The sequence below is a fragment of the Arachis ipaensis genome, chromosome B2, assembly GCF_059453495.1.
Source record: "Arachis ipaensis isolate K30076 ecotype BB chromosome B2, ASM5945349v1, whole genome shotgun sequence".
Lineage (NCBI taxonomy): Eukaryota > Viridiplantae > Streptophyta > Magnoliopsida > Fabales > Fabaceae > Arachis > Arachis ipaensis.
The window spans coordinates 26,552,100-26,576,027 of record NC_142437.1 but is presented as its reverse complement, the minus strand read 5'-3'; the positions used below and the strand labels follow the sequence as shown (position 1 = coordinate 26,576,027).

At 34.7% G+C, this 23,928-nt stretch overlaps 1 non-coding gene and 1 pseudogene across 1 annotated transcript; one reads left to right on the top strand and one right to left on the bottom strand.

Moving 5' to 3' along the window:
- Positions 1-504: 504 nt before the first annotated feature.
- Positions 505-2,712, bottom strand: LOC148573380 (uncharacterized; annotated as a pseudogene).
- Positions 2,713-8,556: 5,844 nt separating this feature from the next.
- LOC148573379 (small nucleolar RNA R71) lies at positions 8,557-8,660 on the top strand. The gene has a single exon (XR_015905833.1). It is a non-coding gene; the product is annotated as a small nucleolar RNA R71 (small nucleolar RNA).
- The last annotated feature ends 15,268 nt before the right edge of the window (positions 8,661-23,928 follow it).

The window sequence follows — 23,928 nt, the reverse complement described above, 5'->3', positions numbered from 1 at the left end:
ATATCCATTTTGACCGTGACTCTTCTCTCTTTTTTTTTTTCTTGGAGGACACCAAACTTAATGTTTGGCCATATAATCCAAAATATTTCTTCCTCCAACTAGTATTTTTGAAATCTTAATGTCACTCTTGGTTATCTATTCATAAGGAATGCCAAAAAAATTACTTATGATCATCGGTGCATGATTGTTGTTTCATTAATCAAGAACTGTTCTTTTGAAAGCTCTACATATGCAGACACCAAACTTAATGTTTGGTCATATGCTTTATCAGAATGACTAAGCATATGGTCTAAGATTGTTTGAAAAACTAATTTAGTGTGCTCGAAGGCATACCAAACTTAGAAGTCTTGGCATATGTTTTAAAACAATGTTTGCACTCGTGAAAAAAATATCATGCTGGATGATCATAGCCTATTGAATTTAAAATAACAGAAATCTTAAATCATGGGTTGCCTCCCATGGAGCGCTCTTTTATTGTCACTAGCTTGACATTGGGGCTTTCTTTTATGGTGGTTGATGGTTGTAGTGCCTCAATTTGTCCCCTCTGACTGTGAGCTTCTTCTTTGTAGCTTGATGTTCTATCTCAGCATGTTCTAATGAGATTATTTTGCTCACAGTATAGTAATCATCAGTCTGTTGGCTTGCGCCCAGTTGTTGATAGACTAACTGCACTTTGTCACCTTTGGAGAGCCCTTATGTTGGGATTTTTTTATTCTTCCACCCTTTGTGAGCCTTCTTCTTATTTTTCTTCCTTTTTCTGGTTAACCTTTCCTCCTTGACAGTAGCTTTAGTTGTGGCACTTTCCTTCTTGGTTATTTTCCAAATTTCTTTTTGAGTGCCTTCTTTTCCTTGCATCTGTTCATTTTTCTGCTTTACTGAAGTGTTGATTACTTGCCTTGAGAAACAGTCATTGATGACTTGGCTTCTTCCTTCAGAATTTTGTCGTTCTGGGAACACTTTCAGAGTAATGCTTTCCTCATGCATCCTAAGAGTTAGTTCTCCTTGCTCTACATCTATGATGGCTCTGGCGGTAGCTAAGAATGGCCTTCCCAAGATAATCGAATTGTTTCCTTCTTCTTCTGTTTCCAAGATTATAAAATCCGCAGGATAAATGAACTTGTCAATCTTAACTAAAAGGTTTTCGATCACTCCTTTGGGATGTACTACTGACTGGTCCACCAATTCCAATGACATCTGTATTGGTTTCACCTTCTCTATGCCAAGCTTTTTCACTAAAGAGGATGGGATCAGATTTATGCTTGCTCCTAAATCGCACATCCCCTTGTTGATAAATAGACTTCCAATGGTACAAGGTAGGAAGAAACTTCCCGGATCTTCCAACTTGGGAGGGAGTCCTTTTCTGATGAGTGCACTGCATTCTTCAGAGAGAAGTACAGTCTCCTTCTCCAGCCAGCTTCTTTTCTTGTTAATGAGTTCCTTCAAGAACTTGGCATATAAGGGCATCTGTTCCAATGCTTTGGCCAAGGGAATATTGATTTCTAGCTTCTTGAAAGTCTCAAGAAACTTATGAAAGTGTTGGTCCTTAGTCTCTTTGTTGAACCTCTGAGGGTGTGGTAGTGGAGGTGTAATGCTCTTCTCCACTTGCTGCTGTCCCTGAATCACTTCCTTTGAACTATGTGGCTGGTTGTCTTTCTCTTTGAGCTTCTCTGGGGCACTTCTTCTTGTTGTCATGTCTTCATTGCTAGCTTCCCCTTTCTCTGATGATTCTTTGTTGCTATCCAAAGGCTTCTTGGTTACCTCCTTGTTGTTGTCTATCAATGTTTTTCCACTCCGTAATTGTATAGCTTTGCACTCTTCTTTTGGATTAGGAATGGTGTCACTCGGAAGTGAACTTGAAGGTTTCTCAACAGAAATCTGTTTGGAGATTTGCCCAATCTGCCTCTCTAAGCTCTTCATGGAAGCTTCATGGTTCTTGGTTGTTATTTCTTGGTGCTTCCACATCTTATCCATCAAGGTTTCCAAGTTAGTGATTCTTTGAGATTCTGGTGACACTTGTGGTGGGTTGTGAGGTGTGGTTGGTGGATGGTAGGCATTTTGGTTGGTGGGTTGGTTATTGGATTGATAATGGTTGGGGTTGGAGTAGTTGTTTTGAGGTTTTCTGTAAGGGTTTTGGTTAGTTTGCTGCTGGTTGTGGTTTTGGTTGTTTCTTGAAGTGTTTTGGTTTGAGTTCCTCTGCCATGGTTGTTGGTTCTGGTTGTGATTGTCTCCCCATCTGAGGTTCGGGTGGTTCTTCCAGGATGGATTGTATGTGTCTCCATACACTTCATTCTGTCCAGAGTTTTGGTTGTGCATGTACTGGACTTGTTCTTACTGCTGCTCCTCTTGAGTCTCTTCATTTTGCACCCATGTGGATGATGGTTGGCTTGTGTTAACTGCTGCAACTTGGAGGCTATCAATCCTCTTGGCCATTTGTTCAAATTGTTGTTGAATTTGCTGCTGCATCATCTTGTTTTGAGCCAAGATTGAGTCTACTCCTTCTAGCTCCATTACTCCTCTCCTTTGTGATGGTTGGCGGTTTCTTTGATGAGCAAAGAAATATTGATTGTTGGCCACCATGTCCACAAGATTCTGGGCTTCCTCAGCAGTTTTCATCAGTTGTAGTGAACCTCCAGCAGAATGATCTAATGCCTCCTGAGATTTCAATGTCAGGCCTTCATAGAAATTTTGCAGCAGGTCCCATTCATTGAACATCTCTGGGGGACATTTTCTGATTAAGGCTTTGTACCTCTCCCATGCTTCATACAAGGATTCGGCATCTAATTGTGTGAATGTCTGCACCTCGGTTTTCAGCCTGATGACTCTTTGGGGTGGATAAATTTTGGCTAGAAATTTAGTCACCAAGTCATCCCAACTAGTGATACTTCCTTGGGGAAAAGTTTCAAGCCATTGTGCGGCCTTGTCCCTTAATGAGAACGGGAACAGCAGAAGCTTGTAGGTTTCAGGATTCACGCCATTGGATTTGACAGTGTCACAAATCCTTAAGAAGGTAGATAGATGTTGATTTGGATCCTCCAATGGTCCTCCCCCAAATGAGCAGTTGTTCTGGACCAATGTGATGAGTTGTGGCTTCAGTTCAAAGTTATTTGCATTGACATTAGGGGTGAGAATGCTGCTTCCACAATGTCTAGCATTTGCAAAGGTGTAGGAGGCCAATACTCTCCTCTGTTGTGGATGATTGTTAACTCCTCCTCCTGGATTAGATGTATCTCCTTCCATCTCGTGATATTCTTCCTCAGATTCTTCTTCTCCAACAATATTTTGCCCTCTTTCGGCTCTTCTTAACCTTCTAAGAGTTCTCTGGTCAGCTTCACATAAAACAGGAACGGATCTCCCTATACCTGACATACAAATAAAACAAAAGAAACACCAACAAAATCACTTCAATCTATTGCTAGAATGAAGTTTAGTTTAAGCAAAAATTCGAACAGTTAGTGGGTTAGTCCACGATTAGAAAAGAAAAAGTGCTTGATCTAGATCTCCACTTCACGTAATCATTGTCAATCTAATCAATCCCCGGCAACGGCGCCAAAAACTTGATGTGCGGAAAACGATCCGACACAAAACTCACCGGCAAGTGCACCGGGTCGCATCAAGTAATAATAACTCACGTGAGTGAGGTCGATCCCACAGGGATTGAAGGATTGAGCAATTTTAGTTTAGTGGTTGATTTAGTCAAGCGAATCAAGTGTTGGTTGAGTGATTTGTGATTAACAGAAATTAAATTGCATGAAAAGTAAAGGGAGAGGGGTAGATTGCAGAAAATCAAAGAGAACGGAAAATAAAAGTGTTGAATCTTAAAGAACAAGGAATTAAATTGGCAGAAACTTAGAACGCAAGAAATGTAAATTGCAGAATCTTAAAGTGCAAGAAATGTAAATGACTTGAATTGTAAAGGGAATGGGGAGTTGGATCTGCAGAAATTAAACAAGGAAATGTGAAATTGCAACAAGCAAAGGAATAGAAGAACACTTGGATTGAATCAGATCTAGAAACAGAATTGTAAATGAGCAAAACAGGGAATGGGAAATGGGAAATTTGGATCTCAGGACCCAAGAGACTAGAAAACCAAGTCTAGATCTCAATGCCTTCCTAGATCCAACAAGAACAATTGCAAAGGAAATTGTAAATTGCAAAGAAAGTAGATGAAAAGCAATGAACCGAAACTGAAATTCAATTAAGCAGAAAATTAAACAAGATCCCAAGGTGAGATTGAAACAGAATTTCTTCAATTCTCCACCCAAAATCCAAGACAAGAAAAGTAAAGAGTGCTGGGCAAGAACAAGGAAGAAGAGAGATCAATTCTCCTCCCAAATTCTTTTGAATTAAACAACAATGCTAAGAAAAATAAAGGTGAGCTCTGAGCAAAACTGAAAAGAAAGCTATTATGAAAAACTAAAAGGGAAGCTCTCCAAAAACTTCAAATCCTAAGCTATTTATACACTTTCTTCAAATGATCATTAAGCTTTGAATTGGGCCTTTAGCCTTGATGGAATTGGGTTGATAGTGGCCTCTGTTGATTGCTCTTGGTGTTGGGAGGAAATCCATTAGTGAACCAGGCCATGAACCATTCACGTTTGAGCCAACATTTGAGGCAAACGTTGACTCAAACGTTACTTGAGTGAGGCATTATGCAGCTAGGCCATGTGCTGTCTTCCATGTTTGGCTCAACGTTTGAGGTCAAACGTGAGCTCAAACGTGGACCTCCCTTCTTGTATGCTTCTTGGGGGCTACTTTGTCCTCTTGTTGTGTTGTCAATTTTGTGCCCAATAGAGACTATTATATATGGTTGGAAAGCTCTGAATGTCAGCTTTCTAACCCACTTGGAATCACCTCAATTGGACATCTACAACTCAAGTTATTCTTGTTTGAAGTATGCCCTTTTATGCTGTTTGGTGCCAACGTTTGACCTCACGTTTGAGTCAAACGTTGGCTCAAACGTTGCTGCCTCCAGGGATGCCATTTCTCTTCTCTTTGGCGCCAACGTTTGACCTCACGTTTGAGGCAAACGTTGGCGCAAACGTTGCCTTCCCAGGAGCTTCAATTCTCTTCTCTTTTGGAGCCAACGTTTGACCTCACGTTTGAGGCAAACGTTGGCTCAAACATTGCTTTCCAGGAGCTTCAATTATCTTCTCTTTTGGAGCCAACGTTTGACCTCACGTTTGAGGCAAACGTTGGCGCAAACGTTGGCTTTTCCCCAGGGTGTTCTTCAACTGCTACTCACGTTTGAATTGACGTTTGAGGCAAACGTTAGCTCAAACGTGAATTCCATTTTCTCAAACCCATTCTTGCAACCTTCTTCCATAATGTTGGCACACCTTTTGTTTCCTTTCTTCACCTACAAGTAATCAAAACAACCAATCAAAGTATCACAAAATTCACAAGGTTTATAAATCAATTAATTATCAACTAAAGTTGGCTTGAACCTCATGATTTTGTATCAATTAAAAGGTGGTTGATTGATTTAAGGAAACCAAGCAATTCCAATTCAAATGGCTAATTTATAATGCAAGAAAGTGCATAAAACTAAATGAAAACAAAAGAAAAAGGCTAGTGAAACTAGGCTAAGATGACTTGTCATCAAAGTCCTTAATGAATCTCCTGTAAAAACCTGCATGGCCAAGGAACGAGCGGACTTCCCTCACAGAAGAGGGGTAAGGTAAACTAGAAATAACATCCACCTTTGCTGGATCTACAGAAATGCCAGTATTAGACACAACATGTCCTAGTACAATCCCTTGTTTAACCATAAAGTGACATTTTTCAAAATTTAATACAAGGTTTGTACTGACACATCTATCTAATACTCTAGATAATCCATCTAAGAAAAGGCTAAAGGAATCACTATAAACACTAAAATCATCCATAAAAACTTTCATACAGTCCTCAATAAGATCAGAGAAAATACTCATCATGCACCTTTGGAAGGTAGCTGGTGCATTGCACAAGCCAAAGGGCATTCTCTTGTAAGCATAAGTCCCAAAAGGGCATGTAAAAGTAGTCTTTTCCTGATCCTCAGGAGCTATATGAATCTGAAAATAACCTGTGTAACCATCTAGAAAACAATAATGTGATTTACCTGACAGGCGATCCAGTATTTGATCAATGAATGGAAGAGGATAGTGATCCTTACGGGTTGCTTGGTTGAGGCGTCTGTAGTCAATGCAGACCCTCCAAGCGTTCTGTACTCTGGTTGCTATGAGCTCTCCATGCTCATTCTTCACTGTATTGACTCCAGACTTCTTTGGTACTACTTGTACTGAGCTTACCCATTCACTGTCTGAGATGGGATAGATGATATCTGCCTCCAGTAGTCTGGTCACTTCCTTTTTGACAACCTCTAAGATAGTGGGGTTCAGTCTTCTCTGGGATTGACGAACGGGCCTTGCTCCCTCTTCTAAAAATATTCTGTGCTCACATACTTGAGGGTTGATGCCTACTATATCTGCCAAACTCCACCTAATTTCCTTCTTGTGCTTCCTCAGCACACTAAGTAACTGCTCTTCTTGTTGAGAAGTGAGTTCCCTTGCAATGGTAACTGGACACTGTTGCTTGTCCTCAAGGTAAGCATATTTGAGGTGTGGAGGAAGGGGTTTCAAGTCTAACTTCTGATCATGGTCAGGCTCTGGGTTGTCTGGAGCTGGTAACAATGGTAAAGCACTGTCATTGTCCTCTGAGAATGTCCCCACACTTGGACCTTGTCCTGTATGCTTCTCCTCTAATTCTTCCTGGTGAACTTCAGCTACAGTTTCATCTATGATGTCACACTGGAAGATAGAATGATCTTCTGGAGGGTGCTTCATAACTCCATTCAGGTTGAAACTTACTAATCGGCCATCTATTTCAAAAGAGTATGTTCCTGAAAAAGCATCCAATTTGAACTTTGATGTCTTCAGGAAAGGTCTTTCAAGTAGGATTGATGATGGCTTCTTTGAGTCATTTTGGGGCATCTTCAGAATATAAAAATCAGTGGGGAATGTGAGTCCCTTAATGCCCACTAATACATCTTCAGCAACTCCAACCACTGTAATAATGCTCTTATCTGCTAACACAAAACGAGCTGCCGACCTTTTTAAGGGAGGGAGCCTCAAGATATCACATATAGACAAAGGCATTATACTCACACATGCTCCTAAATCACACATGCAATCAGAAATTATCACACTACCAATAGTACAATTAACTATACAAGGACCTGGGTCACTACACTTTTCAGGTAAACCTCCCATTAAAGCAGATATGGAACTACCTAAAGGAATAGTTTCTAATTCATTAATTTTGTCTTTATGTATACATAAATCTTTTAGAAACTTTGCATATTTAGGTACCTGTTGAATAACATAAAAAAGAGAAACAGTTACCTCAACCTTTTTGAATATCTCTACCATTTTGGGATCAGGTTCCAGCTGCTTCCTGGGCTTCCTTGCAAGTTGTGGAAATGGGATAGGAGTGGTGTCTTCTGCAGTATCTGCGCCCTGTGGTGCTTCTTTCTGTGGTTGAACTTCTTCTTTTTCAGCTATGTCCTGTATGTCCTCTTCCTCTTCAGCATCTTCTATTTCCACTACCTCTTCAGCTGAGGCGTGTTCTGGTAGGCTTGGCTCCTCCTGATTCCTCTCCTGCAGTGTGGTTCCGGACCTCAGGGTGATGGCATTAATGCCACCCTTGGGATTGGGTAATGGTTGAGAGGGGATTTCACTGGAGCTTAAAGGCTGGTTATTGGAGTTATTCATTGATCCAATCTGTGAGACAAGAGCTTGCAGAGTAGCGTTCAGACCATTTAGAGTGGCATTAATGTTATTTTCCATGGTCTGTTGTCTCCGATCAATAGATTGTAGTAAATCATCATTAGAAGATGAGGAAGGATAAGTAATTTGAGAGGTCTGCTGTTGGGTATTCTGTGGTCCTTGGGATTGTCTTAGGTGAGGTGCTCTGTAAGGCTGGTTCTGGTTCTGCTGCCTGTTGTTGTTATTATTCCACCTCTGATTTCCCTGATTGCCTTTGCCTCCTCTGTTGTTGTTGTCCCTCCAATTCTGGTTAGAATTATCCTGCCATCCATGGTTGTAATTGCCACCTTGATTGTACCTTTGGTTGGAGCGGTTATAGAAGTTATGAGTGATTGCTACGGTGTTGTCTTCCTGCTGGAGCTGCGGATATTCATCAGTATAGTGGCTATAATCAGCATAGATTCTGAAAACTCTCTGTGGGACTAACTGTTGGTTTTGCTGTGGTGGAGAGGGTTGAGCTTGCTGAACTTGTTGTTGATTCAATTGCATCTACTTCAGCAAGTTGGTCATTTCACAGATACTCTGAGTCAGAGCAGCAGTCTCTCTGCTAGAGGATACTTCTGCAACGGCTTTTGAACGGCCTTGTTTCTGCCTGTGATTCCGAGTAGATTCAACTAAGTCGCTGATCAATTGTCATGCCTCGTCAGTGGTCTTGTACTTTTTCATAGACCCATTGCTAGCACTTTCCAATGTGGTCTTATCTTGGGGCCTCATGTCCTGTGTGACGTAACCGAGTAACACTATCTTGTCAATCATACGGTGGGGGCATGCTTCCAGAAGATTATTGAAGCGCTCCCAGTATTCATAGAGAGTCTCAGATTTATCCTGAACAATCATGGAAATGTCTTTCCTCAGTTTATCAATAACTTCAGCTGGAAAGAATTTTTCCAAGAATTCTCTTCTCAGTGTATCCCAGTTGGATACAGTTGCTGCTGGTTGAGTGTAATACCACTCTCTTGCCTTTCCCTTAAGAGAAAACGGGAAATCTTTCAGCAAAATTGAAGTTTTATCTGCACCATCACGCCTGATAGTAGAACAGGCTGCTTGAAAATCTCTCAGGTGATTGATAGGCTCTTGAGCAGGTAAGCCATGAAACTTGGGCATCAAATTGAGCAGTGCGGTCTTTATTTCAAAGTCTGTAGTCACCGCTGGGTGATGCGCTTGAAATGGTTGTATTGTAAAATCAGGGGCTCCAGCCTCCTGGATAGTAACTCTCCTAGCTGCTGTCATGTTACCTGCACGTAAATCAACTAAATCAGTAGAACGGGGGCTGGTTTCTTTCTCAAGTGACGTTTCAGATCCGCCCTCAGAGAGGACTAACCGACGCCGAGCTTGCCTTATTCGTGAAATAGTTCTTTCAATCTCAGGATCGAATACTAGCAAGTTTGGATCAGGAAGTGAACGCGTCATCTAACGAAAGAAACAAGCAGCTCATGGTAGCAAGATAAAATAAAATGCATATAAATAAAATCCAATTAATAACTTTAGCACTCTATTGTAACTCCCCGGCAACGGCGCCAAAAATTGACGTGGCAGAAATTGGCTAATTAAGAATTGATATAAGTTGTTCGTTGCAAGTATAGTTCTTAACCAACCAGAAATCCGCTTATCAATTTAGAAGGGTTGTCACAAAAAATTAAAATTAAAATACTGGGAGTATGAATCCCAAGTCGTCTCCCAACGAGTTGTAGAAAGGTGTGCTATTTTATAAATCAGATATTTTCATAAAGAGTTTGAGTTGAATAAACAGGAAATTAAATTGGAGAAATTAAGTAATTTAAATAAAAGCCTTGACTGGGAGTAGATTAGTTGGAAGCCCTATTCTTGTTGCAGTACTCTCAAGATTAATTGATAATTGAAGGTCGTTCTATTTAGTTATCCCTTACTAACTAAGGGAAAGTCAAACAAGTTGGAATGATGTTTCTACTCACAAGTCCCAATCCGCTTACTTGGAAGGACTGGCGTTAGTGACTAGAGAGCCATCCAACAGTAAACCCAATTACAATCTCTCTTCTGAGTATTCCAACTCAAGGGTTCTTTTCAATCAACTCCCCATCAAGTTAGGGAACTACTCACTCATTGTGAATATGGAACACATAACATAGGGAAGGGAACTAATGAAAGACATGATAAATAAAACTCAAAGGAATCAATTAAAAATAAAAGTAGCTCTTGTATTAATAAATTCTAAAATAATTCAATAATAAAATTGAGTAAATTAAAGGACATGAAAGAGTATAGCCAAGTAAAGAAAACGAACTAGAATGACGAAGTCTTGATGAGGTAATAACTCTTCTCAATGTCCCAATGCAAAGAGCAATCGAAATAAAAATCCTAAAAACTATGAATGTGTAGAGAGAAAACCTAGAGGATGAGTAAAACTAGATCTAAAAACTAAAAACTGTGTAGAATGAATGTTGTTTTTGGTTTCTGCATGTTCTCTGGCTCTAGTCTGCTTTCCTGGGCCGAAAACTGGGTCAAAACAGGGCCCAAAATCGCCCCCAGCGAATTCTGCAGATTATGCAGATCGCGCATGTCACGTAATCGCGTCATTCATGCAGACGCGTCATGCGGCGTTTTGCTTTGCCACGCGAGCGCGTCGTCCACGCCTCCGCGTCACTTGTGCTATTCCAATCCGCGCGGTCATGTGAGCCATGCGGCCGCGTCACTTCTTGCTGGTCATCTCCTTAATTTCTTGTGTTCCTTCCATTTTTGCAAGCTTCCTTTCCAATCTCCAACTCATTCATGCCCTATAAAGCCTGAAACACTTAACACATAGATCAAGGCATCTAATGGAATAAAGGAGAATTAAAATACATAATTAAAAATCTCTAGGAAGAAAGTTTTCAATCATGTAATAATTTTAGAAAGGAAATATAAATGCATGCTAATCATATGAATAAGTGGGTAAAGATCATGATAAAACCGCACAATTAAACACATTATAAACCATAAAATAGTGGTTTATCAAGGGGTTTCAAGAATTCTCTTGCTTAGCTGACCAACTTGTACCTCCAGATTTCTGATGGAGCACCTAATTTCTGTTATGAAACTATGAGTGGTCTTAGAGAGTTCAGAGACTATGGTTTCTAAGTCAGAAAGGCTCTGCTTAGAAGTCTCCATGTTTTGCTGAGAAGAAGAAAATGGTTTATTATTAAACTTATTCTGGTTTCTTCCACCTTGATTATTGTTGAAGCCTTGTTGAGGCTTCTGTTGATCTCTCCATGAAAGGTTAGGATGATTTCTCCATGAGGAGTTATAGGTGTTTCTATAGGGTTCTCCCATGTAATTCACCTTTTCCATTATGGGTTGATCTGGATCATAAGCATCTCCATCACAGGAGGTGTCTTGAGTGCTGCTAGTTGCAGCTTGCATTCCAGTCAGATGCTAAAAGTTCATATTAACCTACTGTTGGGCCAAGATCTTGTTCTGAGCCAATATGGCATTCAGAGTGTCAACCTCCAGGACTCCTTTCTTCTGAGCTACCCCATTGTTCACAGGATTTCCCTTAGAAATGTACATAAATTGGTTGTTTGCAACTATTTCAATGAGTTCTTGTGCCTCTTCAATCGTTTTCTTCAAGTGGAGTGATCCACTAGCAGAATAGTCTAATGACATCTTGGACATCTTAGATAGACCATCATAGAAGATACCTAGGATAGTCCATTCTGAGATCATATCAAGAGGATATTCCCTAATCAGTTGCTTGTATCTTTTCTAAGCTTCATAGAGGGATTCACCCTCTTTCTGTTTGAAAGTTTGTACTTTCACCCTGAGCTTGCTCATCTTTTAGGGTGGAAAGAACTTGGCCAAGAAAGTATTGACCAACTTTTCCCAAAAGTATAGGCTTTCTTTGGGTTGAGAATCCAATCACATCCTAGCTCTGTCTCGAACAGCAAAAGGGAAAAGCATAAGTCTGTAAACCTCAAGATCCACTCTATTGGTCTTAACAGTATCACATATTTGCAAGAATTCAGATAGGAATTGATGTGGATCTTCCAGTGGAAGTCCATGAAATTTGCAATTCTGTTGCATTAGAGAGACTAACTAAGATTTAAGCTCAAAGTTATTTGCTCTAATGGCATGTATGTGAGATACTTCTTCCATAGAAGTCAGAAGTGGGTGCAGTGAAGTCACCAATAACCTTCCTTGCATCTCCTCCATGATTCTGATCGGCTGCCATGTTTGTATTTTCAGTTTCTTGTTCGAAAAGTTCTGTGAGATTTTCTCTGGAGTGTTGTGTAACTTGTTGTAAACGTCTCCTTATGGTCCTCTCAGGTTCAGGATCAGGATCAAAGAGAGGTTTTTTATCTCTATTCCTACTCATAAACAAGAAAAAAAACAAGAAAGAAAGAGAATGGGGATTTCTATGTCAAAGTATAGAGAACTTTCTGTGAGATATAAAAAAGAAAAAAGAATGAGGGTAGAGGAATGAGAAGAAGAATTCAAATAGAGGGGGTAAAAGAATTCAAAAATTAAGAAGTAAAAAGAGAAACTAGACTTAAAATATTTTTGTTTTAATTTTAGAGGTAAATACCAAATTGGTACCCGAAAGATTCTAGCATTGACAAAATGGTACCTGGCTTTTGTTATTGACAAAATGGTTCCTAAAAGATTTTAAAATTTGACAAGCGTGTCCCTAAGCTCGCCAGAGCAAATCTCCGGTAAGCACAATGCTGACATGGCCACCGTATTTTGGTGACTTGGCAAACCACCCCCAAACCCTAATCCCTCCCTCCCTAATGCAAACCTCCCCCTACCCAATGTAACCCCCTCCCCCTCCCTCCCATCGCAGCCCTCCTTTCCTCTCCCTCCCCATCGCAGCCCTCCAACACACACTCTCCCCTTCCCTTTCCCTCCCATCGCAGCCCTCTAACCCCAACGCACACTCCCTCCTTCCCTTTCCCGCCCCATCACAGCCCCCTCCCCAACACATAATGTTAATAGCATTAATAGCAGGAATCATCCTTTAAATATCAGTAAATGTGGAGACGATGACAACGCTTCTGTTTTGGATTACGCTGAATTTGATTATGAGGTTGAGATTAAAAGAAGACATAGTTAGCAATGCTCTTTTGCCTCGGTCTACGAGTTTGAATGCGTTTGACATAATTTTATTTTCCAAGGGATTCGATCTGTCTGGATTGTTCGAGGAGAAAGGGGACGAGGCGAGGTTTGTGACGTCGGCGCCGGTTGGAAAGATTATATCGAAATTGGAGGAGATTGCACACTTGGTTAGATTCTCGGTGAGGAAGAAGGATTGCAGGGTGAGCTTGGAAGGAAGAAGGGAAGGCTTGACAGGTCTATTGACAATTGCTGTTGAGATATTCGAGCTGATGTCGAAGCTTGTAGTGGTTGAGGTAAAGAAGAAAGGAGGGAACAAAGCAGAGTATGAGAGGTTCTGCAACAATGAATTGAGGCCTGACTTGATGAACTTGATGAAAGAGGAGGGAGAGGGAAGGGGGCTGCAATGGGAGGGAAAGGGAAGAGGGGAGTGTGCATTAGGGAGCTGTGATAGGGAAGGAGGGGGAGGGGGTTGCGTTGGGTAGGGGGAGGGTTGCGATAGGAAGGGAGATGGAGGGGGAGTCTGTGTTGGGGAGGGAGGGATTAGGGTTTGGGGGGTGGTTTTCCAGGTCACGAAAATACGGTGGCCATGTCAGCATTGTGCTTGTAAGAGATTTGCTTCGGCGAGCTCGGGGACATGCTTGTCAAATTTTAAAATCTTTTAGGGACCATTTTGTCAATAACAAAAGTCAGGTACCATTTTGTCAGTGTCAGAATCTTTCGGGTACCAACTTGGTATTTACCTCTTTATTTTATCTATTTATTGAATTCGAGAAACAAGAAGGAACTTAAAAGATAATTAACTAAAAAGAATTGAAAATTGAAAGATCATTTTCGAAAAAGAAGAGAGAAAGAGGTAAGAAATTTTCAAAAATAGAAGAGAGAGAAATTAGTTAGGAGGTTTTGAAAAAGATAGAAAAAGAAATCAAACTTTTAAAATTAAAATAAGATAAAGCAAGTAACTAATTAAGAAAGATTTGAAAATAAGATAAGATAGGATATTTGAAAAAGATTTGATTTAAAAAAAAATTGAAATTAAAACAAGATAAGATAAGTTGAAAAGATAAGATATGGTGAAGATTTGAAAAAGATTTAAAATTTGATTTTTGAAAAAGATTTAATTTTGAAATTGAGTTTTTTTTTTTAATTTGAATTTGAAATAAGATAAGATAATATTTTTTTAAATTTAAAGAAAGATAAAAAGATAAGATAAAGATTTGAAAAAGTTATGAAAAGATAAGATTTGAAATTCAAAATTTAATCTTTACTAACAAGAAAACACCAAACTTAAAATTTTTAAATCAAGATAAGAAAAAGGGACTAAGATTTTCGAAAATTTGAATGAAGATAGAAAAGATATTTTTTTATTTTTCGAATTAATGAAGAAAGAGAAAAACAACTAAAAGACACCAAACTTAAAAATTTTTAGACCAAAAGATACTAATTTTCGAAAATTAAAAAGAAAAATACCAAAAGACACCAAACTTAAAATTTTTAAGATCAAAACAAGAAAAGAAACAAGAACAACTTGAATATCAAAAAGAACACTCAAGAACAAATTTCAAAATTTAAAGAAAATAAAGAACACACAAAGGACACCAAACTTAAGAACTGACACTAGACTCAAACAAAAGACACAATTTTTAAAAATTTTTGGAAAAAGAAAACAAGAAAGTTCAAATTTTTAACAAGAACAAGGACAAAAGACAAAGATTAATAAAGAAAAGAAAAGGTTTTGAAAAATTTTTGAAAAGAAAACAAAAGACACAAAACAAAATAGTAAAAAGTACCTAATCTAAGCAACAAGATAATCCGGTAGTTTGTCAAATCCAAACAATCACTGGCAACGGCGCCAAAAACTTGGTGCACAAAATTGACTCCGTAATATTTGCACAGATAGACCGACAAGTGCACCGGGTCGTCCAAGTAATACCTCAGGTGAGTGAGGGTCGATCCCACGGAGATTGTTGGTTTGAACAAGCAATGGCTATCTTGTAGATCTTAATCAGGCAATTAGAGAAAATGATAGTTGTCACGAAAAACGCATAAAACAGAATAAATAAATAAAACGTTACTAGATAGGTGTGAAATCAGTGATGATAGAACGGTTGAGGCTTCGGAGATGTTTCTTCCTTCTGGATCAACTTTTCTCACCATTTACTCCAACTTCTGATGATTCATTCCATGGCAGACTGTAAATGATTAACGTCGGGCCAACGGTTATTAATCTCCTCTACTTCAGATCAAACGCCGGGTCAGCGGTCATCCAATCTGAACGGGGGTAAAGCTCCTGCAGTCAATTCCCTTGGTGATCCTACTAAAAGCGCCACAGACAAGGTCGAATCTTTCGGATCAGAGAATGTCGCGTCTTGGTTCTAGCCTATACCACAAAGGCCCTAATCGCCCCGTACCTCGGCTGTACTGATGTCTCCAAGTACCCAACGAAGTCGTGGATTAGCCGTCTAAAAGATGTATAATCAAGTTTGTGGTTCAGTACTATCCCGTCAAGGACTCGCACGAACCCATGTGAAATAGGGATGATGGTCAAGTTACACTCCCAATTCATTAGGATGAAGAACGAAGATACATCTTAGAATGGAATCAAGCGTAGATGGAAATAGAATAGTGATATTATTAATCCATAAGAATCAGCAGAGCTTCTAACCTTAACCTAGGAGGTTAGTGACTCATACTGTATATAGAATAGTGTTCGAATGTAAAAGTGAGGAAGAAGATTGGCGAAACCCCTAAACAAGGGTGATCTTCTCCTATATATACTAATCTGATAACTAAGAATTACAAAAATAAGATAATCTAGTCTTGTAGTGCAAAAATCTACTTTTCAGGCCCACTTGGTGAGTGTTTGGGCTAAGTTTGAGTGAAGCCACGAGTTGGTACTCCCTCTGGGGTGTTGGACGCCAGCTTGGGACTTCTGAATGGGCGTTGGACGCTAGCTACTCTCTCTGGGGCGTTGGACGCTAGGAATGGGGTTGGTGGCTGGCGTTGAACGCCAGTTTTGGATCTTTATTTCCAAAACAAAGTATAGACTATTATATATTTCTGGAAAGACCTGGATGTTAGCTTTCCATAGCCATTGAGAGCGCACCATTTGGACTTCTGTAGCTTCAGAAATGCTCCTTCGAGTGCATGGAGGTCAGAATCTGACAGCATCTACAGTTCTTTCTCTGTCTCTGAATTAGACTTTGCCAAACTCCTCAATTTCAGCCAGAAAATAGCTGAAATCATCATAAAGCACAACAACTCAAAGTAGAATCCAAAAATATGAATTTTGCACTAAAACCTATGAAAACATAATAAAACTTAAATAAAACATAATGAAAACTATATGAAAATGATGCCAAAAAGCGTATAAAATATCTACTCATCAGAGCCTAACATAATAGAATATAGAAAAATCAACTCTATGATTGCTTATGTAGAACAAACTTAAAAATAATTTGGCAAGTTGTGCATCACCAAAGGAACTGGTCTTAATCTTGTTCTGGCAAGTAATTAATTTTGTTAATTTTTAAATGCAACACAAATAATAAACTACAATAGCATAGATTATTATATGTCAGAACCAAAATGCTATGAAAAATAAAGAATTACAACAAAAGTACAATAATATATAGGAGTTTTCATTAGAAAATAGAGGAGAAAGAAAATAAATATGCATTCAATACCATGTTTTTGAAATTTAAACATTTCTGAAGTTTAAACTAACACATTTCACAAAAGGCATCTTGAGATAAAATCAATCAAATCCCTTCCCTCAGTCATTCTTATTTTATTTTACCTAGCCAATTAGCATTATTGAAAATATTTTTGACTTTCTAATGATACAATATCTAAAATTTACTCCTAATCTAATGAGTTCCCTTGTACAAGACACCATATATTGTATTTTAGTTTTTCACAATCACAATCATTGTCCTACTTTCACAACAAAGGTTAAACTTCAGAAAAGAAAAAATTAAGAACTTTATTCAATTAGAAATTAAAATAGTTTCTACCAACCAAATCACAACAATCAAATTCAATTATAATCAAAGACTCAGCAAATCGCATCATATGTCTCATAAACAGTACCTACATACATAAAAAAGTTTTAAAATACACATACCATTAGTAAACCGAAAACCTAAGAAAGAGAAAGAAAATTATGGCATGTTTCGCTAACACTTTGTTTGGATATAGGAAAGAAAATGGAAGAAAAAAATAAAAAGAAAAGTAGAGTTATTTGTATGTTGTTTGGATAAAGAAAAAATAGATGAAAATAAAATAAAGAGATTTTTTTTGTTTTGATGGGGAAAAAAAGTGAAAAGAAAAAAAATTATAATAGTGTAAAATTAAACTAATATCCTTAAGTATTTTGTTTTTTTTATTAATTAAAGGATAAATTTGTAATTTCACCAACTTTTACCCATTTCTCTTCTATTTTTGTCTCATCTTTGGAGAGAAAACTTTTACATGAAACCTACATAATATTTGTTTTAGTCGATTTTCACTCCTCGTCCAAACAATAAAAAATTTACTTTTTTATTCTTTTTCTTTCTTCCTATTTTCTTTCCTCTCATTTTTAATAAATCCAAACAACTCCTAAGTGAAAAAGTCACAACAAAAAAATGGTATGTTTTAGTACAAAAGCCAAATAGAGAACCAAAAAATAAAATCCTCATCGCTGATAGCGACACTTGCTTAAGCGGACGAGTGAGCTGACCACTCGACCAACCCAAGTTGATTAAAAAAGTGGGATTCTATTTATAAATACTTTTACTATGGTAACGAATCTGTGGCCCATAACACATGCATGACCTTTTTTTATCTTTATGAGTCCAGCGTATCTTTTCAAGTAAAAAAATTTGAGCGCATCTGACCAAATAAAAAAAAAAAGTTTGAACGTCATATTTTCCTTGCCAAACAAATTCAAAATTTCAAAGAGATTTCAAATTTCAATCCAAAATTCTAAAATTTTTCTACACTCAACCTCTCTCCTTGGCTTGCTTTTCTCTTTGATGTAGTATCTTTTTTAGAGGTCTTCTTCCTCTTATTTTTTTAGAGATGTTTTGTAAGGCTGCATTGTAATTAATTCTAAAAATAGGACAAAAAAATACTAAAAATAGGAAATAAAGAATAGAGATACAAAAATTAATGTTTTTGTATTTTATTTGGGGATAAACTAAAACAAATTATGAAAGTTTAATTTATTCTATTTTTTTCATTCAAAAAATTTAAAAAATATATATAATTATAAAAAATTAACAAAAATAATAAAAAATAAATTGCGTCTTTCATTAGTATCTTTTCTACAAGAATAGATACAAAATACACTAATTTAATGTTCTAGATATAATATCTCTATTCATGCCTCATTTACCAAACACAATTTTGTATCTCGGTGTTTTTATGTCAGTTATCCTACCTGTAAACAAAGGCAGATCCTATTCTTCTATTTTTTCTCTTCTTTAGTTAAATTGTTAGTTTTAAGTCTGAGTCTTTATGATTGATTTAGTGGAAGAAAGAGAATCAGTACCAAAAGAAGAAGAGAGAAGATGGGAGAGATAAAGGTGTTGAACAAGTAATGCCGACTGGACTTCAATCTGGAGAAGCTTCAAAGGGTTCGGAGGCTAAAGAACTAGCAGATCAAGTATCGAGTTTGTTCTTAAATTTATTTATTTTTTTATTTTGAGGAATACTCATTGATGCTTTATTCTTGATGATAACTCTTTCAAACAAGTTCTCAACGGCAATTAGTGCAATATGTATTTTCAAAACCTATTGTATATAATTATATAGATCCTTCATTGGCTCTCTCTTCTCATAGTATGGTTCATGTACCTTGAAATTTACTTTTACATACTTGTGATTGCTTGATTTTGTATGTGCCTACTGAATTGCACCTACATTGAAATGTACAATATTATGTCTTACTAAATTTTTCTTATGAATTTATTTGTATTTTGCTTAATTTGTTTGGTAAATCATATAGATTTTCTTCATTTATTTTTTACTCTGTAGCTTAATCCCAGTTCTAAACATGGTTATGTTGCAATAGGCTGATCGATATTCAGCACATGAAAAATCTGAGTCAATTTGAATGGAGGTGTTGTGATTATATTTTGTGGAACATAACAAAGCTAGACACGTTGTACATCCCCAATTCTAGTTACATATTGTATATTCTTTTTTTTTTTTCTTATTTGCTAATGGTTAACAATGGCATAGTCAAAAACAATATTTTAAGAGTTATTTGAGAGCCATACTATAAGTCTATAATGGCGTTGAAAGTGAGATCACTTTTCTGTGAGAATAATGATTGATAGAGTAGATACATTGAAATGATAGAAGTGCTTTTGTGGTTATTTAACTTAACATTATAGAATTAGAGTGTTTGGCTTCTTTTCTTTCTTTGCCAAATGTGAAAAATAGAATGATATTATTGATGAGGTCAGGGAGATGTTGAAGTGTAGAAAGTTTTGATTAGGGAGACTTGCTTCTTAATTCCATTAGCATGTTGATAACGAATAGTTTGTTCTTAGGCTAATGTGATGAAGGTATTGTTGAGATTTTGCAAATTTTAATAGATCGTCTAGTGTTTTTCGGTGTTTAATTTCTTTTATTTTTGTTTCAGGATGGAGAAGTAAATTCTCTTTCAACATAAATGAAACTGTTAATGTCTATGACAGAGACTTCTTGCTCTTATACTTGTGCATTCCATCTCACCTTGAAGCTATTGATGCAAAGGATGAACACTTTTTTGGGCTTGAAGATTTATGGTCAGTATCGCTTTGATAACTTTTCATCATAATTTTCTACTAAATGCAGGATTTTTTTTGGGGTTTTGCTATGGTGTAGAAGAAAAATTTTCTTCTACATGTATATAAGCTACGTGTCTTATTTAAAAATTTGACAGTTGTCCAGTATAAAAATGTGTGTTGGATTAACAACTTTATGAGGATTCTAAAAAATTGTGATTGCAGGATTGGTAGGTCTCGGGAATGGATCCTCTCAATTGTTAAAAATAATTGACAATGTAAAGTGTGATTTCTAACTCTTCATTGCTCCTTCTTTCATATTTATTTTTGGTCCCACTTATAAAATTAATGGTGAGAGATTACACTTTACTTCCTCAATTGTTAAAAAAAATGAAGAGGATCAATTTCTAATAGGTCCCATATATTTTTTTAATCAATCTACAATAAATCTGTAAAGAGTGCTAACAATTAAAATTAAGAATAATTTTTTATGCGAAATTATTTAGTAAATTTAACATAGCGGATCATAAAAGTATTTTATAATTGCATGTTAATGAAAATTTATTTATGTACACAAATCTAGAAATTTTAAGTTATCATTGAAAATATAGAATATATCATAAAAAAATGTTAATGTATTTATCTTCATTATTGGTAAATTAACAGGTATTATATGCGCTTTTAATTTTATATTATTATACAATACCAAACCTTTCACCTCCATATTACGTATTTTATAGATTATATAATAATTATTTAATTAATTAACCAAAAAAACCAAAATTAAATTCAAATAATAAAATTAATAATAATATAATACTTGTCCATAATTAGTCTCTATCAACATAATTGTACGTTATTTTTCATCATAATTAAATTCTCAATTAAAATAATTTTATAAATATCAAAATTCTAAACACTAAAATCATACACCATAAAATTTTATACCTTAAATTTTAAATTTTACGCCTTAAAACCATAAATCCTAAATAAAAAAATAAATCCTAAATACTAAATTCTATACCTTAAATTATAAACTCTAAATTATAAACTATAAAATCATAAACTCTAAATTTTAAACTACAAATCTTAAACCATAAATTCTAATTCTAAAACTCAAACTCTAAACCCTAAATTATACTCATCACATTCAGAAATTCTCAACTCTAACCCCTAAGATACCAAACCCTAAATCTTAAATCATAATATACCCTAATCACCATATATTCTACCTCCTTATTCTAAATCCTACACACTTATTAATATCCCTCCACCCCTTAATCACTAAACGCTAATGAAGTGAGTTATTTTATATATATGGAGAAAATTAAATTTTATGTCTTATTGTATATTTCTTTTTCTCTTATTTGCGTGATTAATTTTATCACAAAATTAAAAAAAATTATATTCAAAGACATCGTAATGTGTTGTGTGTATATAATTTCACTACTACTTTTATTAGTGACATTTTATTTTTTTTCATGAATTAATTTTAAAATTATATTTAATTTTGATTTTGATTTTGCTGTAATATTACATTATTAACAGGCTATTGTTTAAATAATTATTTAACTTATATGTTATTATTTAAATGATTATTTTAGTTTCTAATTTATTTGCGACATAATTTAAAATTTTATTATATTTTATAATAATAAATATAATTATATATTACATTATTAACAAGCTATTGTTTAAATAATTATTTAACTTATATGTTATTATTTAAATAATTATTTTAGTTTCTAATTTATTTGCGACATAATTTGAAATTTTATTATATTTTATAATAATAAATATAATTATAACAAATTTTCTTTCCAAATAATACAATCCAACAATAACGAATATGAACCACAATAAATTTAACCCAAAAAAAACAAAAAGAAAAACATAATATACACCCACCGTAAAAAATAATTACGATTTGCAACTCGTAATAAAAACAATGATCAAGGCCATTTATACCATTTAATAAATTAATTAGTTAATTATTAATCCACTGCAATCTTTTTAATTAATTTCCTGCAGCATCTGACAACCTCCTAGTAGCCTTCAGCTTTTACTTTCCAAAGCCTGACTTCATCTGTCAAATAATATACGGAACAAATATGTTGGAGTCATCTATAATAAAGGATTAAGCAACACATGTTTTCTATATGTATATAATAATATGAACTTCTACATCATAGCAAGACCCTTTTTTTTTATAACTTCAAAAGCTTTTGTCTGTGTTTTGGTTATATATCTTTGCCTATATTGTGATGTGTGAAATTTCTAATATAGATTCTAAAAGTATGAAACTTTGGAGAAGTATAATCATCGGAGAAGTATAATCATCATGTTAATGTTAGTATAATGAATTTTGGTTAGTAGGGAATAAATATTTGTGTTTTATTTTAGCCTTAAATTTGCTATTTGTGGAAGAGGAATTAAAAAACTCATTATCTTAGTTCTAATGTTATTTATAATTTGTAATATAGATTACAGAAGTTTAAAAGTTTGAAAACATATAAAAAAAAAATAATTGAATGCTTTGTGGGTTATGTTAATTTACTACATTTTAATATTTTCTTATATTTCTTATTGGCTAAGAAAAAAAGGTTCATTCCTTCTAATATGTTTTAAGTATTGTTTATACTCTTAAGTTATAAAGTGCAGGATATACAAGTTACATTATACAAGTCTCATTCTTAATGCAAGATTTTCAAAAGTTTTACAATCATGTCTGAAATTAGCCATCAAGTGTTGTGATATTTAAATGAATTGTGTTAGCAATTTAGTTTTATATTGTAGAAAGACAAAATGAAATTGTTAATACCATCTAGATATCTACATTTTTTTTCTGATTCAGACATGAATTTAACATAAATGCAGAAAAGTCAGGATGTTTAACTTGAGTTTATTCTATTTTCTGCAATTATATTTATGTGTGAGGTTGGACTGTAGTGAATCGAATGCGCATACTTTTATGATATTCTTTTATTAATAAAATTAAAATAACTATAATTTTAACCTCCTTTTTAGATAATATTTTATGTTTTAGTCTATTTTATCTTGTACTTAAATACAAGTATATGTCATTTAATTTCTTAGTTGATTAGAAAAGACATTTGCACAAGTATATCTTTGGTTCACATGATATATTAGGTTGCATTTATTTATAGAGACAGAACACTGAAATATAGACACATAGATAAATCGTATTTGATAGGGGAAATATGAACAGAGACAATGTGTCCAAAATATTGAATTAGTGTATTTTGTGTCCATCCTAAAAGAAATGACACAAAGACACTAATAAAAAATATAATTTATTTTTTATTTTTTTTTTCATTATTCTTGTTAATTTTTTATTATTATATTTTTTGTCTTATATTTTTTAAATGAAGAAAAATAAAAATAAATCGAATTTTCATAATTTGTTCTAATTTATCACCAAATAGAATACAAGAATACAAAATTTTGCATTTCTGTCCTTTATCTCTTGTTGTCAGTATCTTGTCTTATCTTGTTCTCATAAATAAACGCAGCCTTAAGGATCAAATACTAGTACTAACAAATAACAATAGGACTTTATCGAAAGGAAAAATTATTTTAAAGGACCATTAGGAAGATTTAATTATTAAAAAGCACCTTTAATACCAAAATTATTAAGAAGGATTAAATCTTTTTATAAAGAGACAAATATATCTTTAACTATTTTTTTATTTATTTTTTATAATCTTTAATATATGTTGTTTGATTCTCAACGCTATATAGATATGTATGAATATTCACTTGGAATTAATTAGTTAATTAATTTAGAAAAAATTACTCTAAAAGACCGTTGGGGAGATTTAATTATTAAAAAAGATCTTTAATATTAAAATTATTAAAAACGATCAAATCTTTTTATAATATTTAAAAAAAAAACTAAATCTTTTTATAAAGAAATAAATATATCTTTAATTATTTTTTATAATTTTAATATTAATTTTTTTCTAAAATTTTAGTAATTTTTATTATTTATTTATTTTTTTTACTTTTCTAATCTTTTGTCTTTTTTTCTCATTGGATAAAGATCACAAAAATAAAAAAATTAATAAAAATAAATAATTAATTAATAAAAATTTTTAAAATTTTTAAAAAAATAAAATTTATCAAACATAAAAATTATAAAAAATAAATAAATAAATAATTAAAAATATATTATTTTTTATAAAAATTTAATTTTTTTTAAATATTATAAAAAAATCTGATCTTTTTTAATAATTTTAATATTAAAAATTCTTTTTAATAAATAAATATTCTTAATGATCCTT